Here is a 21345-nt window from a genome sequence, read left to right as displayed (position 1 = left end):
GGCGGATCTCTGAGTTCGAGGCCAGCCTGGTTTACAAGAGCTAGTTCCAGGACAGGCTCTAGAAACTACAGGGAAACCCTGTCTCAAAAAACAAAAAACAAAAAAAAAAAAAAAAAAAAAAAAAAACCAAAAAAACAAATGGTGCTGGTCAAACTGATGTTTGCATGTAGAAGAATTCAAATAGATCCATACTCATCACTCTGCACAAAACTCAACTCCAAATCTATCAAAGACCTCAACATAAAACCAGAATCCTAAACCTGATAGAAGAGAACTGGGGAATAGCCTCGAACTCAGGAAAAGATAGCACAGGAAAAGACTTTCTGAACAGAACACCATTAGCACAGGAACTAAGATAAACAATTAATAAATAAGACCTCATGAAACTGAGAAGTGTCTGTAAGGCAAAAGACCATCATTTAGACAAAGCAGCAGCCTACAGAATGGGAAAAGACCAGTTACACATCTGATAGAGGGCTAATATTCAAATATATAAAGAACTCAAAAACTAGATATCAAGAAAACAACCCAATTTAAAAAATGGGGTACAGATATAAACAGAAAATTCTCAAAAGAGGAAACTCAAGTGTCTGAGAAACAGAAAAGTTCAACATCCTTAGTCATCAAGAAAATGCATATAAAACTACTTTGATATTTCATCTTATATCCGTCAGAATGGTTAAAATCAATAAAACAAATGACAGCTCATGCTGATGAGGATGTGGAGTAAGGTGAACACTCATCCATTGCTAGTAGGAGTGCAAACTTGTACAGCCACGACAGAAATCAGTGTGGCTGTTTCTCAGAAAGGTGGGAATCAACCCCAAGATCCAGCTATACCACTCTTAGGCACATAATCAAAAGATGCTTTATCCTACCACAGAGATTTTTACTCAACCATGTTTATTGCTGCTCTATTCATAATAGCCAGAAATTAGAAACAATCTAGAAATTTCTCAATAGAAGAATGGATAAAAAAAAATGTGACACATTTACACAATAGCATATTACTTGGCCATTGAAAAATAAAATCTTGAAATTTGCAGGTAATGGATGGAACTGAAAAACATCATCCTGAGTGGGGTATCCCAGACCCTAAAAGATAAATACAGCATGTATTTGCTTATATGTGGATATTAGCTGTTAAGTCAATGACAAGCAAGCTACAATCCGTAGAAATACACAGGTTATATAGAGAGTAATGGACTGGGGAATACACAAAGAAAAGGGAAATAGAATAATAGATAATTATTGATGAACGGGGGATCTGGAATGCGAGGATCAAGAGGTGAAGGGGAGGGGAAGGGAATAGGAAGCTGAGGGAAGGAACACAGGGAAAGACAGCTAAAATTAAGGGCCACTGAAGGGTAGTACAGAAACCTAACACAGTAGAAGTTTCCTAAAATATATATACATATGAAGGTAATCTAAATGAAACTGCCAAATAATGGGGAAGACAGAGTCACAATTGGCCATCTCTTATCACCAAATGAAGCTTCTAGTATCAGGGCTTGATTACATCTAATTGAAGTGTTGCCCCAAAGGGGTTGGTCCCATGGAAATCCCCATACAACCCATGCTCTTGCCAAGACTAAAGGTTACTCTCCACAAACTGACAAGACCCCATTACTGAAGACAACACCTATAACTCTTAAACATAGAGAAATCGAACTGGTGCCTACATAGAGCCTTCGCCCCTACATTCTAGTGTCTCTGGGACAGGAAAGCACCCAGTATGTTACCAAAAGAGAAACACAAACACCAAGCCAGCCACAAACCCCTTGATCTATAATGCTGTCCTCTCTGCAAGACATGCCAGGGCAATGGTGACACAAAGCTTGTGGGAAACCAACCAATATCTTATTTGACTTAACACCTGCTCTGTAAGGGGGAATCCATACCTGGCATGGCTTGGGTGATCAAGAACTAGAGACTATTAGATAGCCCCGAGACCTAGGGTAAAACCAAACACTACTGTTGTAAAACAAACAAAAATCCATAGCAATAAGATGACTCCTGATGACATTCTGCAATATTCATAGATCATTGCCTTGCTCAGGCATCTTCAGAAAAGCTTCCTCCTGCAGCAGATGGGAACAAATACAAAGACCCACACACAGACATTATGCAAAGTTAAGAGATTTTGGAACACTCAGCCCTAAATGGGATATTTATCAAATTCCTTCCTTCATGGCTCTGGGAATACCACAGAAGAGGAGGCGGAGTTTAAAGCCAGGTGAACAGAGGACATCAATGTGGTCAAGGCTCATATGAACTCACAGAAACGAAGGCAGCACAAGGACTGCACAGATCTGCGCTATGCCCTCTGTATATACATTATGGATTCCAGTTCAGATTTTTTTTAATGGAATTCCTGAGTGTTCTAACAAATGGATCTCTGACTCTCATGCCTTCTCTTGGCCTCTTTTACTTCTGTTTGTTAGTCTTGTCTAACTCCAATGTGTTAGTGTTTGTTTTATCTTATTTTAGTCTTATCCCTTAGAAGTTTGCTTTCTAATAAGATACAGAAAAGGAGTGGCTATAGGAGGAGGGGTGGGGAGAAACTTAAAAGAGTAGAGAGAGGGGAAACTGTAATCACGTTATATTATGTAAGGATAAAAAATATTTTCAACCAAAGGGGTAAAATGGAAAACGGAAAGGAAGGAGGGAAGAACAGAGGGACGGAGGCAGGCAGGCCAACATGCTAACAGCTATGAAAAGTACAGATACATTCTTGCAAGCACTGGGTCAGAAAAGTAAAGTCTGGAAGCTCCCTCAAAGTCCTTTTTTCTGGAGAAACCATTAGTATATTACAATTATATATTATATTATATTATATTATATTATAATATAATCATTCTAATAGATACCTAAAAATTCCTACTTGCATAGCATGTTTATTTTATCAGAGAACCTGACTGGTATAAACAGATTTTTTCCAAAGCACTTTTTGAAAAATTAGCAGTAGTAATTATCTAATAACATAGCAGCCAGAAGTATCAGTAACTAGTAGGGTGGAAAAGAAGACCAAAACAAAAACAATGTAAACTGGAGGAGAAAATACCCCATAAAAGACTAAAAAGCTACCCACATACTCCCGGAAATGCAGAAAGATGCCAGCAGGTGCAGAACTTTGTTTATCTCAGCAGATTAAGAATAAAAGGATATATTATATTCTATATTCAATATAAACAATGGCATAAATGAAAATCTCACCATTAGCATCATATTGATGGTAGTTTCACATAGGCATAAAAGTCATAGATACAATGCAAGAAAAATATGAGAGGAAGAGGTAAAACTATCTCCATTTGCAGAAAATGTGAGCTTACATAGAGAAAAGCCTAACAATCCACACACAAAAAAAGACAAATTTAGCAAGGTGCAGGATACAAACTTAACTCAATAAAATCAGCTAGGTTGTTAAGCATTAACAATGTATGATGCCAAAAGGAAATTAACAATTCAGTTTATAAAAGTGTCAAAAAGAGTATACAGGAATAAATTTAACCAAGAAAGAAAACTGCAAAACTATACATGAAAAGTACAAAATACCAAGAAATAAGAAATAAAGGCACAAATGAATTAGAAAAGAGTACTGAATTGTTAAAAGAATTGTTAACATTTGTTTTAACAATTGTTCATAGCAGCATTCAAAAACCCACCCAAGGGGGCTGGAGAGATGGCTCAGTGGTTAAGAGTATTGCCTGCTCTTCCAAAGGTCCTGAGTTCAATTCCCAGCAACCACATGGTGGCTCACAACCATCTGAGATGAGGTCTGGTGCCCTCTTCTGACCTGCAGACATACACACAGACAGAATATTGTATACATAATAAATAAATAAATATTTCAAAAAAACCCACCCAAAGTGATCTATGGATCACTTGATATAATCTTCATAATTGAGGTCCCAATGACATATTTTACAAAAACAAAATAATTTCCATCCCAAATTTATACAGAATCTTCAAGGTACTCGAAGAACTAAGAAATTTTGAAAAAGAACAAAATTAGTATACTTTCTAACTTCAAAAGTTATAAGGCTATCATAGCCTAAACAGTACATGGATGAAGATTTAGGAATAAAGGTCAAAATAAATCCCACATTATCTATAAGGAAAAGGTATCAGTCTGTTTGTGTTGCTAAATTACACTTGGATAATTTGTTTGTTTGTTTGTTTGTTTTGAGATCAGGCTTGGCTCAAACTCACAGAAATCCACCTGCTTCTGCCTCCTGAGTACTTGGATTAAAGGTATGCACCACCACTGCCCTGCTTATGTTTGGATACTTTGTCAAGCAGTTTACTCGGCTTTGCAGAAGACATAAACTTCTTCCTTTTCTTTATAGACCTCCTAAGACAAACCAAATGACAATTCTACCAAAGTCCAACTTAGAGAACCAATGAGTTTACACTTATTTACAAAGTGTGGGTGGCAAATTACCTACAGGAGTGTGAGTGACTCCAAAGCAGTGGCACCACGTAAATGTCTCGCCCTAGCATGGATGGCAACTTCTCCCCAGCTGCATAGGTCAAGCTTCTCCTTTTAGCTAACCTTCTATCCTCTGCATAATCTACCCCTTCTGAAACCACAAGGCCATCAACTAGGGTAGAATTTCATATCACTGGGCAGAAGGCTGGCATCTCAAGTGAGGATTCAAAGACTCTCCTCACCACTATTCTATGAGGACATGTTAACAGCACACAACCAATGTCAGTGGTCCCTTCTAAGCAGTCACAGCTACTCTAATGACAATGACAGCTATTAGGCTCAGAGGATAGTGCTCTATAATACGTTGGCTCACAATTCTGAAGGCAGGGAAGTTCTAGAGCATGTGTCAACATATATTCATTTTCTGTAGCGCTTCATATTATGTCACCATATGGTGACGTGGAAGAGGTAGCAAAGAGAAAACATTCATTCAAAAGAGATACAGAAGGAAGCCTGGCCTACTTTAGAGTAACCCTCTCTTATTTTAACTAATTCAGTCTTGAAAAGTCTAACTCACTCCTAGAAGACCTAAGTCTTGAGAGAACTAACCCAAAAAGACATTAGTCCATCCATGAGCATGGTGCCCCAATGGACTAATTAGTTCCCACCAGACTTTACCTCTTCAAGGTCCAAATACCTCCCAACAATATATAGAGGACCAAGTTTCTAGCACATGACATTAGCAGAAACAACACTATGCAGGTGACAAGGTATAAAGAAAATATATCTTGCCAGGCAGTGGTGGCGCACACCTTTAATCCCAGCACTTGGGAGGCAGAGGCAGGCAGATCTCTGCTGAGTTCAAGGCCAGTCTGGTCTACAAGAGCTAGTTCCAGGACAGGCTCCAAAGCTACAGAGAAACCTTGCTTTGAAAAAAAGAAAGAAAATATATCTTTTCAACAAATGGTTCTGAAAAACCTGAATATTCATCCTTAAACCATAAACAAAAATTAAACAGACCTAAAACTATAAACTCTTAAAAGAAAACATTGTGGGCTGGAGAGATGGCTCGGTGGTTATAAGAGCAATGGCAGCTCTTCCAGAGGATCTAGGAATTCCCAGTAAGCCGCATGGCAGTTCACAACTGTCTGTAACTACAGTTCCAGGGGATCTAACAGCCTCAAACAGACATGAAGGCAGACAAAACACCAATGTACATAAAATAAAATTAAATCTTTAAGAAAAAAAGAAATGAAAACATAGGGAAAGCTTCATGGCAATGGACTGAGAAATAATTTCTTAGATATGGCACCAAAATGAGACAATAAAAAACAGGAAAAATGAATTTCATCAAAATTCAAACCTTTTGTGTATCAAAGAGCAATATCAAAAAAATCATTTTTAAAAAAGCATACTTTAAGAAAATATTAGTAAATCATGTCTCTTATAGGTCTGATGTCCAGAACATATAAAGAATGTCTACTAAAGGAGGAAGGGCTGGGAGTGTAGTTCACTGATAATATATTTAGCATGCAGGAGATCCTGGTTTCAAACCCTGACACTTCAAAAAACAAGCAAAAGTCTAATTTAAAATATACAACTACATTCAAATGGACATTTCTCAAAAGTATACAAGTAGACAATAAGCACATTAAAAATATGTTCCTTATGATTATAACTAATCATTGGGAAGATGCAAATTGCAATCATGACAAGATCTTCCTTCACACATATTCAGAAAGCTACTACTTAAAAAGAAGGTAGGGGTCTAGGTATGTAGCTCAGTGGTAGACTACCTACTTATCAAGAGTAAGTACCTAAATTTTGAGCTTCGGCATAGAAAAACAACTACCACCAAACCAAAAAAAAAAAATGAAAAATAAACATATTAACAGAATTGAAACGTCTTAAAGAGATATTTAGACAGCAATGTTCACAGTAGCACTATACAACAATCAAGGTAGAAGGTAGAAGCAACCTAAGGATTCACTAAAAGGGTAAGTAAAACATGGTATATGTCTACATAATGAAAGGAAATGCTGCCACAAGCTACAATTTAGAGTAACCTTGAAACATTATACCGAGTAAAACATATCCACCAAAAATGATAAATATTGTACATTTCCACTTCCATCAATGTTCTCAAACTTCCTAAAGCTGCAACCCTTTAATACAGTTCCTCATGTTGTGGCAACCCCCAATCATAAAATTATTTCGTTGCTACTTCATAACTGTAATTTTGCTACTGTTATGAATCGTAAGTATCTGATATGCGATTCCCAAAGGGATCATAACCACATGTTGAGAACTGATTTATATAAACTACTACAATCAGAAACAGAAAGAGGAATAGAAATTACTTGCTATGTCTTTAAAAATGAAAAAAAATGAGATGGGAGGTAGTGATGATTCCACAACGAAACAAGCACATGCTATCAAAAAAACTGTGCCCTTAAAAATGATTTAGATAGTAAATACTACGTGTATTTTGGCACAATGAAGAATAAATTTTTAAATGTCAACAACATGAAGAAATGATCTAAGTTTTGTAGTTAAAAGTGTTATGATTTTTTAATAGAATTGAGCTATCATCATTTATGACCTAATCTTTTATTCTAAATGAATACTTAGTTGGAGTTCTTACTCTTAAAAAAAAAAAAAGAAAAGAAATTTCCAAACTGGCAAAATTTCAAAAAGAACGTTAATAAAAATATAAAACCACCAAGTTAATTTGGAGAGAGGGGAATTCTAGATTTACTCAAGAACATGCCAGTGAAAGAATAATTTTAAAAGGGGAGGGATGACACTCAACAGGTGTCCTCTTTAAGGTGACATCCTTATGTGGCAATCCCTGATGCACCACTGTGATGCCCAGGGAAGAGACGGTAGACTGGAAATCCACTTTTAAAATCATTCAACTTTTGGGTGATTACCTAAAATGCTTCATTTGGGCAGCAGATCCACATGTCTCTGTGAGGGTAGGCTGTGGTGCTAATGAGCAAGAACACAATGATTCACAAGGCCATTCAGGGGCATTTGGAAAACCACCCAGCTCTGAAGAAACTGTTGCCTCATATATGGGAGAATGTGGGCTTTGGGGACCTCACTGAGATTAGGGACATGCTGCTGGCCAATAAGGTGAAGGGTTGCCACCCATGTCGGTGCCATTAACTGTGTAAGGGAACTCTACCAACCCAGAACACTAGTCTGGGACCTGAGAACACCTCTTTCTTCCCTTCCACTAAAATCACTACTGAAATTCTGAGTGATGTACAGCTGAAAAACACTGGAGACAAAGTAGGAGCTAGTGAAGTCATACTCCTGAACAAGCTGAACAGATCTCCCTCTTTTCCTTTGGGCTGATCATCCAACCGGTGTTTGACAATGGCAACATTTACACCCCAAAGTGCTTGACATCAGAGAACAAACTCTGCACTCTTACTTTCTAGAAGATGTCCAAAATGTTGTCAGTACTTGTCTGCAGATAGGTTACCTGACTGTGTCCTCGGTGCCACACTCCATTATCAATGGGTGCAAGCAGGTCCTGGCTTTATCTGTCAAGACTGAGTACACCTTCCCACTTGCTGAAAAGGTCAAGCCCTTCTTGGATAATCCAACTGCATTTACGGCTGCTGTTCCTGTGGCTGCCTGCCACTACCACTACTACTGCTGCTTTTGCTGCAGTACTGGACAAGGCTGAAGCCAAGAGTCAGAGGAATTAGATGAGGATATAGGATTTGGTCTCCAACTAATCCACTCAGAGCAACCAACTTGGCCAGCTCAATTTAAGAAACATGGAAATATAGCCTTACTTCTCTTTAAAAAGAAAGTGAGGGAAAGAAAATCAAAGCAAGCAAAATAAAATGCAATGCTGCTTAACATCTCACACTAATTCCAAATAGAAGTTTATGCTGCAGGCGAAAGAACAGAAATTGATTGAATAGTACACTGTCCCTAGGGGGCAGCATGCTACTTTAAAACTTCAGCACCTAAATTATGAGCTGGGCATGATAGTCTGGAGGTAGAGGAAGGAGAATCAGAAATGCTGGGTCATCGAGGACTACAAAGCCAGCTGAAGGCCAGCCTGAGCTACATAACAGACTGTCTCGATAAATAAATAAACATTTAAATTAAAATCGAATATGAGTCTTTAACACAAGTAGTTTCTTCTACTTCCATCTACTGAGCTTTAAAACCAGAGGTGGAAAATATACAATATCATGGATATGCACATACTGTCAACCTATTTTTATAAATGGTACATATAGAGATATTAACTTTATTTCTAAGGATGAAGAAAGAGGATAACAGAGGGGGCATGACTCTGGCAATGTTACATTGCCAGAAAATATAAAATCTAACATGTTAGATATTTAAGGCTGAAATCAATCTACCAGACCCAAAAGATTAATTTGTTTAATCAATTAAGCATTCTGTGGTCCAGGAATTATTCAAAGCATGGCATCTACTATAGCTCATATATTAACTAAGGCAGTAGGAAGTACTTTAGAAAACAAATTGGAGGGGTTAAGGATAAAGCTTGCCTAGTATGTAGAAGGATGTTTAATTGCTAATATTGAAAAAATGCCTTATGAACTTTAAGACCATCAGCAATTTTATCTTCTATCTGATTTTCTTAGAATACTCACTCTCAGGACACTTCTCTTGAAACTCAGCTAGCATGTCCCCCTCCCTCAGTCACAATGGAGAGTTTATAAATAAGGGCTCCAATCTACAGCCTTGGCTGAGCCTATGCTTGAGTCATTCGACATATGAGCAAGGAAGGATGTCTGGAAAAGGATTCTCCAGTCTTCAAACATTCTGACTCCCAGACATTCCCAGCCCAGTAAGTATATATTGTGTTGTAGAAAACAGAAATCACTCCTAGGCGAGTTTCTTACACATAGAACCTATAAATAATAAAATGGTGATTGCTTCATGTCACTAAGTGTTGGCAAAGCTTGTTAGGTACTAATAAAAACTAGAATGGCTCATGTCAATTGCTCCATTCTTTTTGTTTGTTTTAACTTATCATTTTAAATTGATTTTTATTGAGCTCTACATTTTTCTCTGCTCCCTTCCCTGCCTCACCCCTCCCATCACTTCATTCTTAAAACAGTGATAGTCCACTATTTTTATCTCTTTGAAGACGCAAAGATGTCTAACTTGCGGCCCACAGACACACCTGTCCAAGTGTAGCTATGAATGATGGTACAGACACCATCCAGATGCCATATGGATCTGTAGGTTCATGTGGCCTGAGGGTTATTTAGGAATCCCTATGCATACTATGCTACCAAGGCCTGCAACCCACTATGGACCTCACAGTGGCCTAAAGTGTTGTTCTTGCTAACGTTCATTAGGCTGGCAGCAAGTCTCAGTAGAAAGAACATCCCCTTGGCTGCAGTGGTTTGCTCCAGACCATGGCTCTCCTGAGAGCTCTTTAAAAAGGTAATTGCACACACAAATGTGAAAAACAAAACAAAAACTATAAACTTTGTTAAAAAACACTGAGGGTTTTTTCTGTTGTGTGTGAGAGCGAATGTGTGTACTAACTTGTGCACAGTTCTCAAGCATACACTTTGCATGATGGCTAGAAAGATTAGGTGACTAGCCCAAGATTACACAAGCAAAATTAGGAGAAAGCACTTGAAAACAGAGCTACTTAATCACAAAGTCACCTTTTCCACCGTATCTTAAAGACTTCTACTTCTTCAAACTAAAGTAATTCTTATGTTTTTCTGTCACCACGGAAGAGTATCAATCAATTGAAAAAGAGACAGCACTGGTTTCTAAAACTTCAATTTGATCCATTATATAATCTGCCTCAACAATATTAGAAAACTAAAAACAGAATGAAGTCACATATTAAGAAGTTAGTCTAAATGTGGTAGCACACAACTTTAATTCTAGCACTTGGAAGGTAGAAGCAAGTAGACTTCTGAGTTCAAGGCTAGCCTAGAGTGCTGTAGCTCAGCCAGGGCTTCACAATGAGAACCTGTCTCAAAAAAAAAAAAAACAAAAAAACCCCCTAAGATCCAGGATAAGAACTCACTGTTCCTATGTGTTGGGGAGAAGAAGGGGAAAGAGTTTTGCTATTTTATATAACTTAACTTTTCCCCCACTTGACCTCTCAAAAGAAAAACAATAAAAAGAACAAAAAATTTCTAAATTGACTTAAGTCACTGTACAACAGAAAAATGATTTTGATACAAAAATGAATAGATGCAAATGAATGAGCAAGGCAACAAAAACAGGGTTTTCATTACATCAATTATTAACTCTGGAAATGAATATTCTGAAGTTACTATGTAAGAAGTTTTCAAAGCAAAGGTAAAGGTCATTCCTTTTTAGTAACAACAGCAACACTTGACTGCTTAGAAAGCTACTGAGATAATACCTTAAATTTTAACACCCACAGCTTCCTAGAGGCAGCCATTCCATTTTTCTGAACTATGATTTCTTCCTCTGTTAAAGGAATAGAATGTTTTGTGATCTGTAATCTTATTGTCGTCTATAGTAACCATGCCATATATGACGAAACACTTAAAAATGTGGCTCATATGGCTTAAGAATTGGCTTTAATGAGTACTGAGGAAGGGCTCCAGCACTGAAACAATTACCCTCAGCTTCAAATGTTTTTTTTTTAATTAAAGTTGCCACTTCTGGTTAATGTTTATCCACTGGACAGTATAGGACTACAAGAACTAACTGCAAGACTATAAGATCTCTGCATAGCCTCCTAGTTCTAAAATTAAATAATTTCTAACTCCTAATTGTTTAAAATTCTAACCTATCTAAAATTGACTAAGTAAATAAATCTAACCACATAATTGGTAATACGACCACAGCAAAGGGGATAAAACAATCCTAGTAACCGTTAAGCATATTCCTGACCAGAACTGATAAAACACTCCTGCAAGGAAGGGGCTGGAGAGATGGCTCAGTGGTTAAGATCATTTTTAAAATGATCTTAAATTTTTAAAAACTGAGGTTTTAAAGGTAAGGTGATCTCTATTGGAACAACATTATAACATGAAATCAGCTACAAATAACAAAAACAAATCAGCTTGGTTGTATTCCATAAAATTTTACTGATATTTAAGTTTGGAATTCATATAATTTTCACAGGTCATCAAATATTATTCCTCTTTTTATTTTTTTTTCAAGAATTAAAGAGGCTAGGGAAGTAGTTCAGTTCTAGAACACCTGCCTAGCAAAGGCAAGGTCCTGAGTTCAATCCCCAGTGCTGCAACAAAACAAAGAAAATTTAGAAGTTAAAGTTATTTTGCCAGATGATGGTGGTGCACACTTTAAATCCCAGCACTCAAGAGGCAGAAGAAGCCTAGTCTACAGAGATAGTTCCAGGACAGCTGGGCTACACAGAGAAATCCCATCTCAAAAGAGAGAGAGAGAGAGTTTTAAAACTTATTAAAGCCCTCTTTCTTACAATTCACACAGATAATAAAAAATAGGTAATCAGACTTGTCTCACTTATCACAGTCTGCCACCACACTATGCTCAACTCATGACTAAATAACTTGGACAGAATATACTGATGAAAACTCAAAATAGTGTTAAGGAGAAATGTGTTATATATATCAAAAACAAACAAAAGATGCACTTACAAGCTGGACTGATGAGATAGCTGAGTAGATATAGGCACTTACCACCAAGCTTGAGCACCTAAATTCAACCCCCAGGATCCACATTGTGAAGAAGGAATCAACTCAACACCAAGTTGTCCTCTGACCTCTACATGTACACCCAGTTTTCACTGCGGCTATGGAAATGTGGAAGAAGCCTTTGGCTGGGCCACAAAGTTTAAGTGAGCATTAGAGAATTTGAGGTATAGAAAGTTAGTTACATCATTAGTGCAGAATGTTTATGGGAATACTAGTTCATATAGAAAGGGGGATTAAAAAAATCAGTTACTCAAGTTAAAAAAAACAAGAACCTGAAAAGTTTTACTAATCAGAATTAGTTACCTTCATTTTATATTTATACAATAAAGAATGCCACTCTGTTGGAAAAGACAGAGAAAGGAAGTCTCTACACATTAAAGTGGTGTGGGAAGTCCTTGTGTCTGTGTGTTGCTTTTAGTGGTTAATGAATAAAGAACCACTTTGAGCCTATGGCAAGGGCAGAACAGAACGAGGCAGAAAAACTAAAGTGAATGCTGGAGAAAAAAGGGCAGAGTCAGAGAAAAGCCATGGAGCTGCTGGAGACATACACTGGGAACTTTAGCCAGTAAGTCACAGCCATGTGGCACTATACAGATTAATAGAAATGGGTTAAATTAATATATAAGCATTAGCCAATAAGAAGCTAGAGATAGGGCTGGAGAGATGGCTCAGTGGTTAAGAGTATTGCCTGCTCTTCCAAAGGTCCTGAGTTCAATTCCTGGCAACCACATGGTGGCTCACAACCATCTGTAATGAGGTCTGGTGCCCTCTTCTGGCCTGCAGACATATACACAGACAGAGACAGAATATTGTATACATAATACATAAATAAATATTTCTTTAAAAAAAGAAGCTAGAGATAATGGGCCAAGCAGTGATTTAATTAATACAGTTTCTGTGTGATTATTTCGGGACTAAGTGGCTGGGAACAAACTAGCAGCCTCCTTCCTACATTAAAGTCATAATCTTCAAGGTGTATTTTGTGTAGAAAAAAAAATAAAATACAAAACATCATCAGAACAGTAAGCTAGTTTCTACATGCACAAACAAGTAAACAATAATCTATCTCTTTTTTTAATTGCATTAATACTGTTCAAAAAGGAAAGAAGGCTACCTATAAAGAGTACGGAAGGCAGCAAAGGTGTTCAAACTTCTCTACATAGACCTTTTTATATTATTTTGAAATCTGAACCAAGTAGCCACATTACTGATTCAATAAAGGAAGTGAGATTCTGAAAATAATCAAGCAAGGCATGCCTATAATCCCAGAACTTAGTTACAGGGAGATGAGGCAGGACAATTGCAGTCATGGGTTAGGCTAAACTATATAGAAAATTCCAGGCCAGCCCGAGAAATAAAACATCTGTCTGAAAATAATGAATAAAATAAATTGAGAAGTCAGAGGTTCAGATGATACATACTGTTAGTTAGAAACTGTGACTTAACTACATATTTTGACTATACTATTTGCATATAACTAACAATAGCTAATCTATATCACTTTTAGTTGTACAACAGATTTCAAATTTATCTAAAGAAAGACAATATAAGCTTCTTAAGAATGAACAGGAATGAAAAGTGCCAAGCATGATGGCACACACCTTTAATTCCAGAGCTCAGGAGGCAGAGGCAGGCTGAACTCTGAGCTTGAGGCCAGCCTGGTATACAGAGCAAGTTCCAGGACAGTGCTGTCTCAAAATACAAAAATAAGAGAGTAAGAAGAAAAGGGAAGTTAACAAATGATGTTTGTATTACTCTAAAGACTCACTAAGATGACAATCATCTGAAATGGGAGCAGGGAGCCATCCCAGATTGTTGCAGGAAATTTGATCATCCTGTGATACTTGAAACTTTTAAATAAAGTTTACCTTGAATCAGGGGGTGGAGCTAGAGACTATCCCTCCAAATAGGCCATAGAGAAGCCAGCAATTTGGATAGAGAAGAGGCACAGGAAGGAAAGGATGGGGACTTGAGTTTGGCACTTTTTGGTTTTGGAACAAGTGAACATTTCTTGCTAGGTCTCCAGTCAAAAAGCAAGGTTAGCTAGTTGCTAGGCTCTGCTTCCTGATTCACAGTAAACTTTAACAGTTTCAGAGTGTCACAGTAAGATCAAAATTCCCACAACACCAGAGACCTATCTACCCAAGTTAACCCAAGAGCAGTTTCTGGTAGTAGATATTGTTGTATGGTTCTGCACCTGCCTTCTTTCCCTTGAGACTAACAAATATTAAGATATCTACAACCTTAAAAACTGATTCTTTTCTTGATGCTGTCTCTTAATCTTCTGATCCAAACAGTCCTTCTCAAAATTCTTGAAGACTGTCTGATTTATATTTATGATGTCGACTTTCCTCAATTGTGTTTCTTAACAAAGCCCTACTCTATGACTCTTCTGCTAGAGAAATAGAGGCCTCAAATAAGAATAAACCAGAATAACTTTAGCAGCATCTCAAAAGATATCCTCTGCTATGGTACCACCTCCACATTCCCACCTATTCTGAAATCTATAAAGTCTGAGATGAAACCCAAAGAACTTAATGCTTAATCTATATTTCAAACAGTTGGCTTGCCAAAATACACTTGAAAACAAATTAGTTAAGGTCACCAATAACTTTCCAATAGTCAAAATCACAGCACTTCCTGCTTAATCTTTGACTTAGCAGCATTTGATACTTTCCCAAAATTCTCTACTTTACCTTTTACCTTATAAACAGATATTCTTATATTCATTCAGTTCTCTTCTTCCAATCTAAGGACATTTAATCTGTCAAAGATCATGATTAGGACCACAAGGATCACCTTTACAAATAAATGGACAAAACATTTCATTAATGAGCTATAAAGCCTAAGCAACTTTAACTCCATTAGCTTCCAAATCACACTTATGCAGATAGCCAAGGTATTGCAGCATAGGAGTACAAAGATGCTTCAGTAACAACAAATGTGAATCTGAAAATTCTGTCTTGCTATTTATACTTATAGACCAAAAGGCACATGTCTTTAAAATGTATTAATTTATATGTTTGTTTATGTGTCTGTTAGGAAGGAGTTTGTGTGTCCTGGTACACAAGAGGATGTGCAGATGTACGCACATTAATGTAGAAGTCAGAGGTCAGTTTTGGGTGTTATTTTTCGGAGCTGTCCACCCTTTATACATTATAGGCAGGGTTTCTCACTGGTAGCCTAAAACTTGTCAATTAGGCTAGGATGACTGGCCAAAAAGCCCCTAGAATCTACCTTGCTTTATCTTCCAATGCTAGGATGCCAAACTTGTGCCACCACCCCTGAATTTTTACCTGGTTGTTGGGAATTGAACTCAGATTCTCTCATATTTCACAGTAAGCAATTTACTAAACTGTCTCAACAGACTGACACACAGAGAACAGTTTCTCAAGACTCCTGGCTAAGATGATCAACCCTCACAGAATACTCCAGTCAGGACTTGATCATAATTTTAAACCTTCTTTAGGTTCCCATAAGATTCCAGCGCCCCCAATCAGCAGTAAGTAGCCTAGAAAAATATGTCCACATTCCCAAAAAGTGAATTATGGATATTTATCTTTCTTTAAAGTGTTGGTTACAAGTTATGGACAATGGTCTGGGAAAAAAAGCTAAACAAAGGAGATCAGATTCAGAGTTCTTGTTTTGAAAATAAGGAGGGGGGATTGCTGTGGGACGACAGTTTTGTATTGTTTTAATAGAATACTGATTGGCCAGTAGCTAGGCAGGAAGTACAGGTGGGGCAACCAGGCAGGAAGTAGAGGTGGGGCAACAAGAACAGGAGAATTCTGGGAAGAGGAAAAAGACACTCTGTAGTCATCACCCAGCCACAGAGGAAGCAAAATGAGAATGCCTCACTGATAAAAAGTACCAAGCCACATGGCTAACACAGACAAGAATTATGGGTTAATGTAAGATGTAAGAAAGAGTTAATAAGAAGCCTGAGCTACTAGGCCAACCAGTTTATAATTAATGTAGACCTTTGTGCGTTTCTTTGGGACTGCAGGACCAGGTGGGACAGAAACCTCTGTCAACAACACATTTTTCTGAATTTATCATCGTTCTCCTTGACAACTGGGTATAACACTTCTCTACAAATTTTTGTTAAGATTAAAGAAAAATAATTAAATGGAAAGTTTATTGCCTACTTTGACAGTATGTCCTGATGAACTATGAGCCTCAGAAGTAGCAGGAAAGGGATACTAGCAGGGAAGACACTAGTCTGGGGTTGAAAGAGTGGCACACACAAGATGACTGAGCAAATAAGTAGTTACACTAAAACACAGTAATAACCAATTTCTTACTCCTGGAGAATAGAATCATAAATACAGAATGGGAGATGGGTCAGTGGTTCTTGCCTAGCATTCCTAAGTCCTTGGGTTTAACTCCCCTCCCCCATACTAACAAAATATAAACGTGGAAAGGGAAAAGGCTGGAGAGAATTCTGGAGTGCTAAACTACTGGTTTACTGGTTTAAAAAAACACATGAAGTATCTGTTTTGTTTTTTAAACACCTCCACTACTGAAAGAAATCATGATTCCTTGGAGAAAGCAATGATCCCACAGCTGGAACAGAAAAATATAAGATGAGAGCTGGAGAGATGGGTCTGAGGTTAAGAAGACTGGCTGCTCTTCCAGAGTTCCCGATTCGATCCCCAGCAACCACATAGTAAATCACAACCATCTATAATGAGATATGGTGCCCTCTTCTGGCATACAGGTATACATGCAGACAGAACATTGTATACATAATAAATAAATAAATCTTTTTAAAAATGAAAGAAAAATATAAGATGAATTTAGAATTTACTAAGAAGTACACCAATGATGGGGACATATCCAGAAGACAAAGAAGTCAACTTCAAAGGGTTCCACTACAAAATCTGGGACAGGTTGAGCAGTAAAATAAATTTTCAAATTATAGTAACTAATAAAAACCACCAAACAGGAACAGAACCATGAGTATATATCTGTAGCAATGAGTGAGAAAATGCCTACCCTGATGGGGGAAACCTAAGTGATAACATTTAAGCTCTGATGAGAGGTATCGGTATAGTTTTGGGTGCCTCTCTACCTAAGAGCAGTGGGCCTTAGTGTGTATAAAGGCTCTAGGCTTGGGGCTGGAGAGATGGCTCAGAGGTTAAGAGCACTGCCTGCTCTTCCAAAGGTCCTGAGTTCAATTCCCAGCAACCATATGGTGGCTCACAACCATCTGTAATGGGGTCTGGTACCCTCTTCTGGCCTGCAGGCATACACACAGACACAATATTGTATACATAATAAATAAATAAATATTTTTTTTTAAAAAAAAGGCCCTAGGCTTGATCCTCAGCATCACAAAAGAAAAGAGGAGTTAGAGGCTTAGCTCAATGATAAAGCATCTGCCTAGGAAGCACAAGACTTTGAGTTTTGTGTCCAATATGAGAACCGGGAGGAAAAAAAAAAAAACACAAAACCTAAAAGGTGAAAATGATGACTTCACATGACGTACATAGTAGACACTCAGCAAGCATGAGCTTACAGTGTTCAAGGTCAAACATTACCAGTGATGGGCCACTACTGTGTCTCTGGGTGGTGTACTAAGAACAGCACACCTTTCTGTGGTAGGCACTCCTGCCAACAATGTCTTCAGTGTGCATGTGAGTAGGCATTGGGAGCATTTGACTAATAGAACATGTTACAGAATAAAATGATTGTACTATTTGAAACTGTCGAGGTGATCAAAGACAGGAAGGGTTACTGAAGGATTTGTTCTCAACTCAAGAAGGGTAAAGAGGGACTAGCAAGACCACTGAGCAGGTAAAAATGCCTGCCACCAAGCCTAACAATCTTTAGGACCCATATGGTAGAGAGAATCAACTTCCAAAAGTTGTCTTCACTCTTATTTATAATTGTCCTAGTATATACTAATACAAAATAAAGGTCAAAAAAATGTTTAAGCAAGAGAGTGAAGAGACATGACAATTAAATGCAATGTATGATCCCAAATTGGCTCCTGGACTAGAAAGGAAATAGAAATACCATTAGAATCATTGGGAAAATGTGACTGGCATTTGTGAACCTAAAGTTAGTGTTGTTTGAAGGCTCATTTCCCGATCAAGCAGTTTTGTAGGAGACTGTCCATGTTTTGATAACTATAGTTAGAATATTTAGGCATTTTGTTCACAACTTGCTCTCAAGTAGTTCAGAAAGTCTGATTAGGTTACAAATGGTTCACTCATTAGAATGTGGAACTAATGATAAGAATGCACCAGCTAAGAGTTTGGTAGCTTCACCAAAACTTTAGAATCCAATTAGGTGCAGTGTATAAGGACTGATAGGAAGACATGATTAGGTCAGTAGAGTGTTTACGTAGCATAGATAAAGCCCTACTATCCATCCATAGCATCACATATATCTGGCATGGTGACACATGCTGCACTCCCCAACATTTGGGAGGTACAGACATAAGTTTGTCCTTGGTTATACAGAGAGAGCTCAAATCAGCCTGAGCTACATGAAACCCTGTCTCTAAAAGCAACAAAACAGATGCAGCAGAAGAGAAAAAGTATCAATTCCAATGTCAAAGGAACCTCTGGACAACTGAAAGGACATCACTAAGTCCACTTTATTAAGTCAAAACTAACAAGATGTCCGCTAATATTGTATACATAGATAGCATATAGCTAGTTCAACGTCAAAATGTAATTTTAGAATGAAGGGCTTTCAGTTCTTCATATATACCCTAAGAATTTTCATTAGGTGTGAAATTACTTCAAAGTGTTAATTTTCAAAAGTTCATTGTAAACTTATGATAACCATGGTGCCAGCAAAATAGCTGGTTCACTAAATATACTCAAAAGTATTTGGCCCTCCATACCCAAAGGAGAGTTGCCAAAGGATAAATCTTAGCACTGACTTCCTCCATGTCTAACTGTATTCTCATTCTTTATTTCCCCATCTCTAGCTCCTATCATAATACCTCACCTGTACCACTGTAACAGCAGTCTTGTTTCCCTGACACCCTTCTAAAGCTTTGTATCATTAACTCTAAAATCAGGAACCTATACTTTTAAAACTTATACTTAATTTTATTTGCTTATCCAAATATCTGTAACCGCCACCTATTGCTAATGTCAATTTACAAGGCAGGAAGATGAAAAGATATTTCATTAACACATTCATACATTCACACACAAAGAAAACAATGACTAAAGTAAGTACCAAGGGGACCGAGAATGGAGAAGGGAGAGTAAGAGATTTTTGAGCGAGGGACAGCAGCTCAATACTATAACCTCAGCACTTCATAAGGCTGAGGCAGGAGAATTACCAAGAGTTTGAGATCAGACTGAGCTAAACAGTGAGAACCTGCCTCAAAAAGAAAAACTGAAGACTTTGACTTGACTTTTAATTTATACTTACTTTAGAACCTCATGTTTATTTTATTTTTTTATGACATGTCAGGGATGCCAAGGTGAAGTGAGTAAAAGTTCCAATATTTAGAACTTTCAAAACTTTACTTTTCCCAGTCTGACATCAATAAATAAAACAATCATTTACCACACTGGGATAAACCAAGGAGATGATTTTTTTCTCTCCTCCCTCCCCAAGGAGATGATTTAAAGTTGAAAGAAACCATCCTAAAGGTTGTAATATGGTCACTAGGAAGCTGCATTCTACAGGCAGATATGACTGACTTGCCCAAGCACAAGAAAGTCATGTGACTTTGCTTCCTCTCCTACCAGAGTGAACCCACATAGGAAGAAAAACTACGCTCACTCAGAGATGGACATACACTATAAGACCACTTGTGTTTTCTTAAACACACTACATACCCTTTCACATTTATGACTTTCATACATGCTATTCTACCCTGATCAGTTCTACTTCATCCTTATCCAAACGCCAATCCTATTTCCCCCAGATCTTTTTTTTTTTTTGGTTTTTCGAGACAGGGTTTCTCTGTGGCTTTGGAGCCTATCCTGGAACTAGCTCTTGTAGACCAGGCCGGTCTCGAACTCACAGAGATCCGCCTGCCTCTGCCTCCCGAGTGCTGGGATTAAAGGCGTGCGCCACCACCGCCCGGCTTTCCCCCAGATCTTAACACACTGTCACTCTGAATTGTGTATGTGGACAGGTAGCCTAGAGTTGGAGCTCAAAGAAAAGTATCAAACTGCATTTACCTTTATTCATAACATCATTCCCATTATATTAGAGGTTCATATGTTTGATCAACACGTAAAGGAACATTTGCTTCATCGTTCCCCAACAAGACAAATTTTTTAAAACTGCAATAATTAAAAGGTACAATTAGTTTTCCAAAATAAGAATATTTACAGTCTACTTTTATAGAGATATGTGAGAGAACCCTGAACCATTATCCTAGCCCTCTAGTTTTAGACTGAGGACATTAATAAAATGTTTAACATTAGGCAAATGATTTAGTTACAGTAAGCCATCTGAATGTTTATCATTTGAGTTATGTTCACGAATATGAAAACATAAAACAAAAATTTGCTATGCTAACTGCCACTTAAAGCATAGTCCTAGATGCTTCAAATATATATACATATATTCATTTTTAGTACTCAACTACAATTCAAGGCCACACTAGCACTCAGAAGCCAGAGACAAAAAGATTGCTTTTGCTCAAGGCTAGCCTGGACTACATAAAAAGTTTCAGGTCTGAGTTACAATATGAGGCCTTGTCTCAAAAACAAACAAACAAAAAAATCAACTGGCTTAAAGGTCATATAATTTGCCAATTATATTGTAGAATGCAGCTTGGCAAATTATAACATCAGATTTTAAACTCATTTGTCTGACTCCAAAGTCTGTAATCTTTTTCCTATATTGAAAGGCCTCCACTATACAATGTTGCCAATATATTCTTTTCAAAATTGTATCTTGATCACAAAACTTAATAAACACACGCATAGGGTGGAGAGGGTTGTTTCCTGGAAGGAAACAAAAATATCAATTCCGATGGTGATTGGGGTAAATGTTAATAATTTTTTTAATTAAAACTTTCTTAAAAAAACAAATTGCTAAACAGGGTTTAGCATGAACTCATGAAGCAATACAAAAGAAACAACACTTGTTTTAAATGTTCTCATTAGATAAAAGCTTACCAAAAAAAAAAAAAAAAAAAGTAAGAAGTGGGTTTGGGGAGATGGCTCAGTGGGTAAAGCTGAAAATGTTGACATGCACCAGTAACCCAAGTACTAAGCAGGGAAAATAAGCTAACTG

The 21345-nt window shown here is 37.5% G+C and overlaps 1 protein-coding gene and 1 pseudogene across 1 annotated transcript in view; one reads left to right on the top strand and one right to left on the bottom strand.

Annotated features, from left to right (window-relative positions):
* Window positions 1–21345, bottom strand: part of Ptpn4 (protein tyrosine phosphatase non-receptor type 4) — a 177079-nt gene that overhangs the window by 150243 nt on the left and 5491 nt on the right. The gene's annotated exons all lie outside the window — the stretch shown is intronic.
* The window catches only part of LOC119827173, a 39039-nt pseudogene continuing 24993 nt past the window's right edge, over window positions 7300–21345 (top strand).

Source organism: Arvicola amphibius, chromosome 12, assembly GCF_903992535.2.
Source record: "Arvicola amphibius chromosome 12, mArvAmp1.2, whole genome shotgun sequence".
NCBI lineage: Eukaryota > Metazoa > Chordata > Mammalia > Rodentia > Cricetidae > Arvicola > Arvicola amphibius.
The sequence above is the reverse complement of the archived record's forward strand: the minus strand, read 5'-3'. Positions and strand labels throughout refer to the sequence as shown.